Source organism: Platichthys flesus, chromosome 7, assembly GCF_949316205.1.
Source record: "Platichthys flesus chromosome 7, fPlaFle2.1, whole genome shotgun sequence".
Classification (NCBI taxonomy): domain Eukaryota; kingdom Metazoa; phylum Chordata; class Actinopteri; order Pleuronectiformes; family Pleuronectidae; genus Platichthys; species Platichthys flesus.
The window spans coordinates 7,069,209-7,082,540 of NC_084951.1; the positions used below are offsets into that span (position 1 = coordinate 7,069,209).

General features: G+C 39.0%; 1 protein-coding gene across 3 annotated transcripts in view; it reads right to left on the reverse strand.

Annotated features, from left to right (window-relative positions):
- The window catches only part of LOC133956223 (vitamin D3 receptor A), a 73,493-nt gene that overhangs the window by 35,657 nt on the left and 24,504 nt on the right, over positions 1–13,332 (reverse strand). Inside the window, exon 1 of one of the 3 annotated variants that reach the window (XM_062391113.1) lies at positions 3,503–3,634. The exons of the other annotated variants lie outside the window; for them this stretch is intronic. The gene's annotated coding sequence lies outside the window, so the exon portion shown is untranslated. Of the gene's footprint in view, positions 1–3,502; positions 3,635–13,332 lie in introns of those variants that run through there. 3 annotated transcript variants of the gene reach the window in all.

The following is a 13,332-nucleotide window of genomic DNA, read 5'->3' on the forward strand; positions in this document are numbered from 1 at the left end:
AAACAGTTGAGGGAATATAACCAATAATCAGTTGATCTAAGCATATTAATACGAGAGTCTAACAACAGCACGGCTGCCAGTGCTTCAATAGAAAATGGACTTAAAGAATTCTGACAACCCTAATGCATAGCATAGTGTAAAGAGTGCTCATGCGTCATGTATTCTAGTAGTAAGAAAAAGTTTGGCAGCCTTGTTTTGCAGGTGCCACATGTTTACAGAGTGGCCGAAGGCTATAGAAGTGGTTTGAACTTGGTAACAAAGAAGCATAAAGGTTAAAGTGATTGTCCCTAAACCGAGGACCCAAGTGTCCCTGATCTAATGCACCCATACCCCTCCAAGCCATGAGGCTGCTGCTCTGAGGCCGACCCCAACCTCTGACCTCCCAGCCAAGGTGGCAAGAGCAGAAACAATTTCCCCTCAGAGATCGATAGAGGATTAGAATTGTTTGAAAAGGGACATCTTTGAGTCAATTGGTGATCAGAAGAGAAGTGGTTGAATTTAGTCAATCCCTAACTGTCCATGGCAATTCAGATTTTGGAGTTTTGTTGATGCATAAGACATAGACGAGCTAAGCATGAATATATGTCAGGAGCAACTATACTTTTGTTGAAGATATGGTCCAAATGCAACCAACATAGCTGCAGTATGAATCATCAGGATCGTCCTGTTGATGAATCACCACCCACATCAATTGGGGACAGTTTGTTCTTATGCAAGTTCAAACTAGTAATAATAATGTAACTCAAAATGTATTCATTCATATCTTCAGACAAAATACAGCTCCACACTACAATACAGATATCTGTTAATTTTTTCAGACAATTTAGTCAACTACAATGTTCCATCACTTCGATTTTACAGATGTTTCTCATTTGTACTTAAATTTGTGATAAGTATGTTCCGTCTCTTGTCTAAATACGAATATCAGGTTGAGGAGCTGAATATACAGTTTTCAACCAATAATTCCTTCCAGTATCTCTCCCCTCACTCTCTCCTTTCACGTAGTTTCTCTTCAAAGCACAGCAGAAATCCAGTACTGGCCGGTCCTGTATAAGGCTCCGTATAGGACAAGTCCATAGGAAATGGAATCTCTTGCACTATAGGGTTCACTCTATAGGCGGCACAACAGGGAACATGGCCTACTTTTACCACCAGCTGCCTCACAGTGGGCCTCACCAACAGCTAACTGCCATAAACTCCAGTCCAGTACAATACAGCAAAGCGGGAGCTGAGCCAGAGCTTCACAAGCACATTTGCACACTTGAAATCTCACCACTCAAAAAAAACAAAACGGCCGCTCCACATGTTTACTGACGCGATGGCACACAGAGACTTATGCCTCTGTCGTCTTTAGATTTGACTAGATTTGTTTGCTGGGCTGGACGAAAAAGTCACGGGTGAAATTCTGTCTGAATAGGGTGGGCTTTCTCTTTAAGAGGGTGAGCCCCAGGTATCTGATTCCTATTTGGCTCCATAAATCCTCTACATCAAAAGGTAAGCTAAGAGGAGAGGCGGCACATGAACCCCCCAAAAACCCTTCTCTGGTTTAAAACCTCAATGTGGGACACAATGATCGAAGCAAGTTGATAAAACATGAGTTGGTGTACCATGGAGGGTCATAGTCTCCAGGTATGCTCCCCAACTCTCCCATTTCCCTTTAATAACAGTTTTTTTAATTAGTGTAAATTGTTTTGCGATTTTCAGCAAAAAGACACTGTGAACCAAATTTATCATAAGGCAAACACCAATGCCTTAAAATGAATAGAAGCTGAAATTGTGAAATAAGCAAACAGATACTTAATGCATAATGCAAAATCCATTATGTAATCCCGGAGACCTCAAAAAAGGACAGCAGTGTCAGTATCCATTGGTCAAACTGGACCCCAGTACAGTTACACACAATACAGCAGGATCGAAAAACATCAAGCATGAGGACAGAAGAAAGCGCGCAAATGTTATCCAACCAGATGCCTGCACAAAGAACAAATGAGCCTGAGGCCATTAAAAATAAGGAGGGGAAGCTCTGAGCATGCATGTGAATTTGTGTGAGTGTGTGCGTGTGTGTGTGTGTGTCAGGTCTGTTTGAAAGATACTGTCCCAATTGGCTGCAGAAGTAAGCTTCACAGAGGGACTGGTGCTATTGGCTGGTATGTGGCGCACCCCTCCATTCATGCCCAAATACAGTAAACACGCTCACAATGGAGCGGCTAGTACTTGGACCAGTTTGGATAAATCCAGACAAATGTCAATGAACCAAAGAGATATTTTTTTCTTTTCTATCAAAAAAACGAAGATGATCTCAGTATCAGTTATCCCGAAAATTAAGCATTGACTTGAAGATCTATGTTTGATTAAAGCATTCAGAACAGGCTAAATCTGAGAGCTTTAATCAAACATAGATCTTCAAGTAAAATAAAAGTAAAAATAAAAGGATGACAAATAGAAAAAATGGTTTGTCATCCTTTTATTTTTTTAACTCTTGTAGAAACTGTAGCCACAAGCTCACAACCTTAGCAGATCAAGCTTCTGTTGTCATATCAACACACTAACAGTGTTGGTTGTACAATTGTAGACATATCATTAAAAAAATGCTCCAATAATGTTAACCATTGCAGCACCACTGCCAGATGAACATATAGTTTTGAATCACATTTTGCAAATATTATTGAAAAGTCCCAATCTTAATCTTAATCAAAGAGTAAAACATGTAAATGCACCCTTATGTGCATGTTATACAATGTTACATGTTCATTAGCTATAAATACAGGCTCTACTGTAAAATGCTGAGCTTACATTTGCCCCCACAACATATCACATAACCACATGCACTGTTCACAGCAAAACCAGAGCAGAGTTACATGACCACTCACCAGCAGGAAAAGTGCTGAATATGCTGTTAATTGTGAGCAAGTTATTTGGAGGGGGTTATACAGACACTGTAATAACAGGGGCCGAAGGAAGCTCAGCTGCGATAAATACAGGTGAGTAGCTTGACACACACAAAAACGCACTCTCATGTGGACACGCACACACACCTGCTCCCCTTTGTCTCAAACGATCACACGCAGATTCCAACATGGGAACAGCTTTGAACAGTCAGCTGTGCAAATAAATAAGAGGTTAATGAAATTAAATCACACACACACACACGCAATCCTGCTGTAGATAACCACTGGCAGGAGGTGTTAACATAAATGACGACAAAATATATTTCCTTCATTCATCATCTGAAGAGCACTTACAAAAACCACACACACACACACACACACACACACACACACACACACACACACACACACACACACACACACACACACACACACACACACACACACACACACACACACACACACACACACACACACACACACACACACACACACACACTTTCTTAAGTGTGTCTGCACAAAGATGAGTATTGAGTTACTTTAAAGTAGTGATTCACATATGATTAAATGGACTAAAATCGAAAACATGAGACGATTTTCAAGTATTTTCTGACCCCGGCCTGGCCTCCTCCCGAGTTCCCTCTCCCGCCGCCGATCCGCAACAGCAGCTTTGAACTTTAGACCTTGTTTTCTAGGCAGAGGATGAAAACGTACAGGCTGTCGGACTGTTGGCAGACTGACAAGGAGACGGAGAGGGAGGAGCCTGAGAGGAGAGAGGGGGAGACAGAGAGGAGCTTGTAAAGAAAGGAATGAAGTAATGAAAAAAAATTACGGCGGGAACTGGGGGACTGAAAGGGGAGAGCAAAAGAGAGGGAGAGAAAAAAGGGGCTGCAGGGGTAACGGAGAAAAGAAAAGGAGGCAGAGAGCGAACAAGGCTGGTGAGAAAATATAATGAAGGAATACAGGTATCAGAAAATAAAAAGCAAAAGCATGTGAGGATGAAGGAAATATAATGATAAATTCATCCACTGCTTACCAGCCTAACGTTTCTTCTAGTGCCTACATTCGCGCAAAATGTCAGGTTTGGCACACAATTTATAGGTTTTGAAATTAGAAAAACGTCCTAACAGTTTACCCCCCTATGTGATGGATGTGAACGGCAAAAAAAGAGTCTCTCTGGGGGCGGAGGGTGTCACATGATCTGCCTAGCGCTGTTCCTGGCAGCTTAATTGAGATGGCTTAGTGAGAACAGAGGCTGTAATGTACTAAGTGCAAAGTATACACACTGAGAGGCAGTATATTTCTGGCAGTGAGTACTTTATCTTCTAAAAGTATCTTGTTTTGTTATTTTCCAGTGTTAAAAGAACATAGACAGATGTGTGGTGTACACATGCCGTGTAAGCTTACAATTTATTTGTACCTCATATCCTCAGAGCACTTTAAATTATGCTTAAGGTTGAATTTCAAACTGAAAAAGTCTATATCCTTGAAAAGGATTGTGCTTTATATAAAGAGACAGAGAGACAAACCTCTCCCACTAGAAGCATGCACAGATAAGCTGAAGCTCACTCATGGCTGATCAATACGTTCTTATCAATTACCGACCTAGAGTCTGTAAATAAGGGCAAAGGGACACCAGCTGATTGACTGTACATCATGTCATGCAGTATCAATGGAGAAATCCTGCAGCCACCTCGTGTGCAAGTGAGCTTCACACAAACAGCCTGACAATGATGCGAGGCAGGAATCCACAGCTAAATTAAAATATTAAGCTTTAAAAAGCATGCTTTTTGTGAAACTGTAGAGCTTACAGGAGCATTTTCACAGTTGATGAAAAGCATAACTGTGACTCGCATTATTTGAAAGACTAGAAATAACACGAATGACAAAACATCAAATTTTGTTATTCATTTCCAGCTGCCTTGTATTCTCTACCAAGGCTTAATTCATTCAGATCTGACCTTTTTGTCAAAATGCCCTGACTGACACCCCTACTACTAATGGCTGATTGAATTTCTCTGGCATAATACGTATGAACTTGCAGTTCATTCACAAACCTAATATTCTAGATGTTCACTGTTTTCTTCTTATAAACCACACAAAGAAGCCATTGTCCAGTGCTTAAGTGGGCCTGAATATCAAATCCCAACACAGACTTTATGCCATTCAAATAAATAATACGTTTTATTCCCTCACGCCTTGTATTATACCACTGTTTCTATGTCAAGGTTTTACAATAGAATCAATGAGCGCCTGATTTGGAATATGCCTCTGGCTTCTCTCAAAGGTGGTCCAAGTTAAACAGATAACAAATGAGCATAGGCCATAATTCAGACCAGATCTGTGGTGACGTAAACTGTGATCTGGTGACAGTGAGCATTGGACACGCAAAGGAGAAAAATTTAATAATAATAATAATGATCAAATATGATGCTGTCTTATGCAATGCACTAATTCCACTGAAATACATCACATACAATATAGCATAAAGAGGCTTTCACACAAAGACGTGGCTGCCTGATTCAGGTAAGAGAAGCAGTCTGAGCATGCATCCCATTAAGCTGTCAGTACATTTTGTCCATATGTGCACACTTGGCAAAAGCCGCTGGATCTATATTTCCAGCGGGGACAACCAATACTGCTGTTACTACAACTCTCTTACTCTAATTACATTAAATGAAAATTAAATGAGGAAAACAGGAAAGCTGGTTTTATATCATTTGTGAGCCAAACACTCTAAACAGCAGAGAATACGCTGAATTAGATAAGAGCCTGATGAAAACCTCACACATCATATTTTCCTCTTTCACATGTAGTGTTGCTGTACCTCAGCTGGCAGACACAGCAGACAGTGACAGAGTCCAAACCAATAATGATTTGGGAGAAGGTCAGTCTCCTACCCACCAGCTCTGCAGAAACCCCTGCTAACATGATGACTGGAGAAGGATGCAATACTTTAAATCTAACCAGAAAAGCTAATATAAAGAAAGCCATGGATCTCATTGGTTTTATCACACTGGGTTTTTTCTGTGTCAGGGTGAGTGGCGTAAATACTGCTTTTTACAAGATCTCATTCCCCAAACAAGGGGGCACTTCCGTCGGCTCAGTTTTAAATCATTCCACACAACGCAAACTACAGTATTATGCTCTTTTTACTGGACCCGTCCAACCCAACACCAAAGGTTGTTTTTTCATTTTGTGTTACCCGAACTGGACTCAAGTCTGATGCTGCACTGAGGTTTGTGTTACTCTGTCTCTCACATGAATGGTAATTTCATGTATTCAGTGATTACACACATGCGCAGTGTAAAATAATTAAGTTGATAGCCCAACAAATATGACAGAACCCGACCCAAAATGTTGTGGCTGTGAATATCAGGGAAACCTGCACCCAAGCGAAAACCAGTGTGAGTGCAACCAGCACCAGTGGAACACATTCCAAAACCACACCAGTGTCAATCCAGGCATTATTTAACCCTGCCACATCTTATTCAACAAGCAAGAGATGGAAAAATGGAACAACACCGGCCATGCTTCTCCTACAAGAATTTGAACATAAGTTATACAGTGATACCGAGAAAATAATAAATAAGGTGATATGATTTTTTGTTCATATTGTGCATATATACAGGTTTTTATTTAAATTAAGGCGATCGACTCCTTTACTATAGCAAGCAGTAGAGTTTTCCTTTGTGTTTTTGTTTGTTTGGTTATTTCCTATGAAACAAACGCACTAAAAACAAGATAAGTAAAGAGAGAAGTGAAAGCAACTCGTCTGTAGCCTCTTCAAACTCAACATTTGAGCGAAGCCGAAAACATTGGAATCTGTGACTGAGATGGCAGAAGTTACAAACAGACTTGTCATGGCATTGTGCTGGAGAAGGGACAAGAACTAGGGTACCCATCTGGGTGTGAGGTTTCCATTGGAGCAAGAGTGAATAAATACCTGTGACCTAAGTGAATGCCGATTGCACGCTTTTCTACTGAGACTCAACCTAGATATGAATGGTTGTAAGTGGTTATGTGGTCCAGTGTGAAATGGGCTATTCTTATAAAAAGATAAAAGTATATTGTTCTCAATATGTATTCTCTAACGACAGGTTTCCTAAGCACACAGCAAAAAGGTCTCCAATTTAAAAGGTAATTTCTTTATCAGTTCTTTCAATCAATGTATAGGCTGCTCCATGGCAAATACAAAAAACATTGCCACTTTTCCTCTGGGAGGGCTTCACATGTCTGCAATCAAAATCAATGCTACTGACAACAGGAGGTCCAAGGTACAAAAACACATGTTTTCTGTTGTTTCATAGATTCAATCCAGCCCTTTTTACTTTGATTATATCATCTGGTTTAGTTATGATGAATTCTCTTTTGTTTCTCCATATCCTGTGATGAGTCTTACATTACTCAAAAAGACAAAACAATAATACAAATCTGAAATATATATAATTTATGTATCATTGCCTCTCTATTTGGACTTGTATCTTTATTTATTTATTGCAGGTAAAATTCTAATGAATTACAAGAAAGAACACATTGTGGTATGCATGCAAGCAAATAATTAACATTAACAAACCATGATTTATAACACTGACGTGACGAAAGATAACACTTATTGAGTGGAGTCCCAGAGGGAAAAACTTACTGGCGTGAATGAATAAAAATCTAAATATATCTAATATAAAAGGAAACAATACAATGTCTAATCCAACCAAGTAGCACAGGCAGCTAACGACTTCCCACTTCAGACTTCTACTCTACCTTCCTTCCTCGGGTTTTACCTTTCAAGCTGCTTTTATGATTCAGATATTCATTGATACTCACTCTCACGCCTGGCCTCTTCCTTAATGCCTTGATCGTTTCCTCCCACTACCCCATCACAAAGTACTTCCTTTTATGCCTTTATAGAAATGTCAGTAATGAAAAAGGGTGAGGGCAAAGGGCCAGCAAGATGAAACCTGAAGGTTAAAAGTTAACCTGGTAATTGGGATCAGTGGGGCGAGGGAAAACTCCACAAATACAGCATGCCATGACTAACATGGAGAAAGATTTGAGGCAAAGGGAATGAAAGAAGTTGAAAGGGGGAATAAAAAAGAGCATGTAGAATAAAGATTCCAAAAAGTTCAAGAAAGACGAAAAGCAAAACAAAGGATTCCCTGCACTCAAAGGGAACCTCTGAGCAAACATCGACTGGAGAAATACTCAGTGAATATACAATAATACGAGATATCATAAATCAAGGGAGTGTGATAAAAGGTTATAGAAGTTCAATAAGGCTGTTTTATAACCCGGCATTCCATTAATATACCAGGATTGTAAAATTGTGTTTCACATTAAAACAATAGCTTGAGTAAAATTGCAAATTGAGGATTTTGATGGAATATTTATTGTAGCCAGACTGAATTCTTGAGAGAAATAATCTTGGTGCATCTTGGCAGTATCATATCCCTGTTATAAGCCAGGACCAAGAGCTAGTTTAGACTGAGATGGTAATAAAGTAGAAGACAAACAGTAGTTAATGAGACAGGTGCATAGAATAGAGAGAAAAGGATTTGTCCCTATAAAGCAAGGGCATACGTCATCATTTATGTATGACGATGCAGTGTTAATGTAACATGCTGATTAGAGAAGCTTTAGGGTATTTGAAATTGTTGTATTACAAAAATGGATATTTCTTGCTTTATCATCACTGGTATTAGTATATTATTCCAAAATCTCTAGATAAGGTAGAAGGGCTGTTGCGACGCATAGATGGAGTAGACGTCATTGATTATGTTAATAAATCGACTTGCAAAACGTTAGTCGACGCGTCGTAGGGAAGGTGGCTGAGCATAGTCAAAGCAAGGACTCACCTGAAGAGCCTCATGAAGCTGAAAAAATTGCGATCATCTAGCATAGGTCACCAATAGCTGGACCACAGTCTGGGCCAGACCCAGAAGTCGCTCTATGGACCTAGACCTGTTATTTTAAGCAGCCTAATGTAGATGATATATTCCTTTTGCTTGAATTGAACAACCTCTTGAACTAATTCTATTTTTGGATAGAAATGGAACTTTAAAAAAGGTAGATAAGCGGTTTAGTCTGGGCAATTTTTTGTTGTGTTTTTTTGTGATAAATTATTAAAATATGAAATCGAGAAATACAAAATAATCGAGAAATGAATCGATAGAAAGTATTGATAGATGCAGCCCTTTCAGTTAGATGAAATTGGCCTTATGAACTAATGATGCGAGCCACATGACACTGGAATGCTGTGTGATGGTGAACCTCTTGTACCAGTTTCCTAAGCCTCAAAGAACCTTAGGAAGTCCATACAAAGATAGGCCATTTTAAAAGAAGACATACTGTAAATATGAGGGCATATAGGGGACGACATAGCAGAGAGCTACAAATTTAGATATAAAGTACATATTGTGCCTCTGACAGCTACTGAAAGATGTGTGTGCATCTTTCTCTACCATTGAACAACATAGGAATTGAATAATTCCGTGACTTTGTCACAACTGACTGTGGTTTGGTCAAATTTGGGTATTTTAGTTAGTGAACAGTTTATTGTAATGTGTTGTTTCTGCATCATTGTATGCTATTGTGAAGTGACAAATGAGACATGACTTCCGTACATGGCTTCAAAATAGACATTATGAATGGGAGATTTTGTTTGTAATATTAGAGCAAGATCATTTTATTTTTTGCTCATCTGTCTGTGTGGTATTGTTATGATTTAGGATGGCATGATTCATAGATGATGCAGTGATACACTTAGATATTGGTCGATGATAAAATAAAAAATATGGAATTATGTTTCATTACAGTATGCCGGCTACTGGAATAGATATTGTAGAGTTTTTGAAGACAAGTTGTATAGTTAATCAAATTGGTTTTAAAGGAAATGCTGACACCTAAAACCTCATTGGTTAACCTTTTAACACTTTTAATTAAATTTATTTTAGTATGAAATTATATACATTTAATGGAACTGAGTCCTTTCTCAAACATTAAAGCCCCAACAAAGTTGTTAAAAAAAAGGGAAAGAGTGAGGCGTTCCCTGCCAAAACCGCCATGCATGTCAAAGTGGAAAAAAAAACTGAGGGCAACTGTCCAAAACAAACATATTAGCTCAGTGAAATGTAAGGTGCATAATGCGGCAACACACTGAGGGAGCTCTTTTCATTCACTTAATCTTTGTAGGATCCAAAACAAACTCATCCGAGTTTCCTTTCGCTAAATATCAAATTGTTATTGGAAAATTGTTCCATTAGCTGTACTTTCTTTTTATGTGGTCTCTATATGATGCAGATTAAAGTCTTAGAGAAGATGTAGTTTGCTGCTCCTCTGATACAAAGGCCTATCATCTGCATCAAATAGAGACCACCTCCTCCTATGAGCAAATTTTCACTTAAATGTCTACCTAGGAACAAACTGTGAAGGTTTTGCTAATTAGCCCTAAAGTAAACTAAAATTTTACTTAAATACTTAAATAATGTGGATGAATTGAAAGGTAAAGGCCCCTTTAAAGCCACGGTGGAGAAACAGTAACCCTGCTGAAAAAGAAAACCTTTCACACTCCCCTTGGAATCAAAACAATGAAATCGCTATTGTGCACTACTAGATTACATCTTGTGTTAGGAATTACAAGACTGATCCTTTAACTTTCTGTTTTCAATTTGGAATTTGGAGGGAAATCCAACCATGTTCATTCCTAACTTGAGGCTGTGTCTGCTGTGCTTTGTGTGTGGGGATACCATTTGTGTAGGAACTGATAGGAGACAAAAGTAGAGGATAAACCCGGCCGGTATGCAACTCTAGTCCATAGCTCCCTTCATCCTCTCTGAAGACAGACAGGTGTATCCATTTGCGTATTATTTCCATGTGTTAATGGTGGTGGGCCATATGTATATATATATATATATATTTGTTAACATATACATATAAATACAGGCCAATTTTAACCCTTCCGACTATTGTGGGGGCGTGCCAAATTCGAGGCCAGCTGGAGCAGATTATCTGCCCAAATAAAAAACAAAAAAGGGAACACAAACAAGTTCAGCAAGGTCATGATGTCAATCCTCCTCGATGTTTGTTTTTCTTCTGAAGTCAAATTTGATCACACAATTCTGGAATCACCATTGAGATTCATCGTTTTCCTACATACAGCAAGCGTCTGGTCTGTCGTTCTAACGATTATGATATTAAAAATCGGTTTAAACTGTTATTATGTCTGTGGTCTCCCCAATGTTTTTGCAATTGGTTAAGAGCTGAAAACCCTCCAGTGTGCACCAGACCTAATGCTCTGATTTAATGCCAAGAACTCCCTTTCACCACAACATGTGAAGACCACACTCTAGAGAACACGAAAATGCACATTAATTCACAAATGCGAGCATGTTAGCATGCTCCAAAAAGGTCTTCAGTGACGGCCTCTGTGCACAGCTGCCAGTATTGTTATTGAGCAGGTAATAATGGGTACAATGGCAACATTAGACCTTTAGCAACTTTATCTTCCACGGCGGTATTGTTTCAAGGGGCTCGTCCCAGCTCATGTAGACTGCAAAGTATGCAGGTGTAAATCAATAACATCCCCCTCCTCCTCCTCCACCAAGAGCACACACTCACTCACTCAGAGGTTTTACACAAACATTGAGTTCAACAGGAAAATAAACAAATAGATAACAAAGAACAGACTGAAACTTCTGAGATGTGAGAGTACCGCCACATTAAAAAACACGGTGATAGTGGACATGGTTCAGGGTCAGAGCAAGGGTTAGGATATAATAAACTGAAGTGATGGATCTTCGGTCTGTGCTTGAGAACAGACTCTTTCACATTCCCTGATGTGGCTTGGCAAGCTGTTAAAGGGAGAGGAGCTCTGAAGGAGAAGGGCCTGGCACTCAGTGAAGCACAAGGGCCTCTTACTGAAGGAGAAGGGTCTGACTTTTTCAAGATAAAAGGGTGTGTTAAAAATCCAGCCACTTCCTCATAATTTCAGTTCAAACTGCAGAAACAAACTAGATTCTTTACTGGCATCGATGATGTCATATGGTGGGTGTTGAGTCCCTGTAACAAAAATATGTGGGCTCCAGGGAATTTGTTGCAGGGTTAGAGAAAAAATGACCTCAAACTGTCAACTCTGAGTAGTTAAAATCACACAGTATAATAATGTGTTAGTCGGTCGATAAAATTACACATATTTTGAATAGTTTCAAAACTATTATTAGTTTCCTTCAACTTTACAGGGTATATGACGGCTAATGTTAAACTATATATGTCAACACACATTGAAGTGAGTAAAATACATAAATTAAGCTTAAAACTAAAATTGGACAAGGACGATAGATCCATGATTGACAACGATTGAATTTGGGATGTAAGACATAAGTGTTTATTTGGTAGAGGAATACTAGCGTAAAAACTGAACTAGTATTGCTTTTTCAGCCACATGTGGTTATTTGATAGTGTTCAGGCACAGTCTTGGATGAAGCCATGTCTGCGTATGGTAGCCGGCAGTGGTCAGAAACTGGGATAAGATGTACACATGCACCATTATACTGATTACTTACTGAGTGATCTAGCTAGTAAAATAAGATTTCTCAAAACCAGCGTAAGGGAATATACAGGAAACTGAAATCGGGATATGACGTTCATGCTTAAAAACAAAAACTTGATGATTCAAACCCCGATAACAGCCAGGACAGAGTAAAAATTATTAATTTACAATGTAAAAAATCGTAATAAAGATTTAAAAAATGTGATTATGACTCCTGTATACACAATATTATGTCACAAAATCAACTAAACAACACTGAGAGTCAAATAGTTTTGATGCTTATTCAATAATAACTTAATCTCCTGAGTACATGTTGCACTACTCTTAATAAGAAACACGCTCCAAAGTTGAAGTCGTCTCTTCTCGAAAGAAACAGATTTATGGACTGAATTAATCTAGAATCTACTAAGAATTACACCAGAGAAGCCAACAAAATATCTGAGACAAACTCCAAGAACATGTAGGCAGCACACTGATATCTATAACAAGTAAACTATAGAGTGCAGTGGTTGTGCAAGTAACAGCATTTTCAGCCAGCTAGTTCCACAACTGATGTTTGATGGTCCTAGATGTTCGCAGAACCAAGAAGTTACCTGATGTTATTTGATGAATTAGTGTCACTTCTAAACATCTTCTAATAAAACGAACAAGACCAGTATTTAAGCAGGTGTGAATATAGAGGCAGCAACAGTCACACAAGGGCAACAACTACTGTACTTGATTAGATTAGGGAGCACGGTTCTGTTCAACAGACATTGTTTGGAAACGCTAACCAGATTTATTGAGGATAGGTCGGTCTGTACTGCTGCACAGTGCCACAGACACTTTGTGAGAGACACCTGTAACTATGGTGACTGTACACAAAACCAGCAACTCCAAATGTATTGAAATACATTTTTT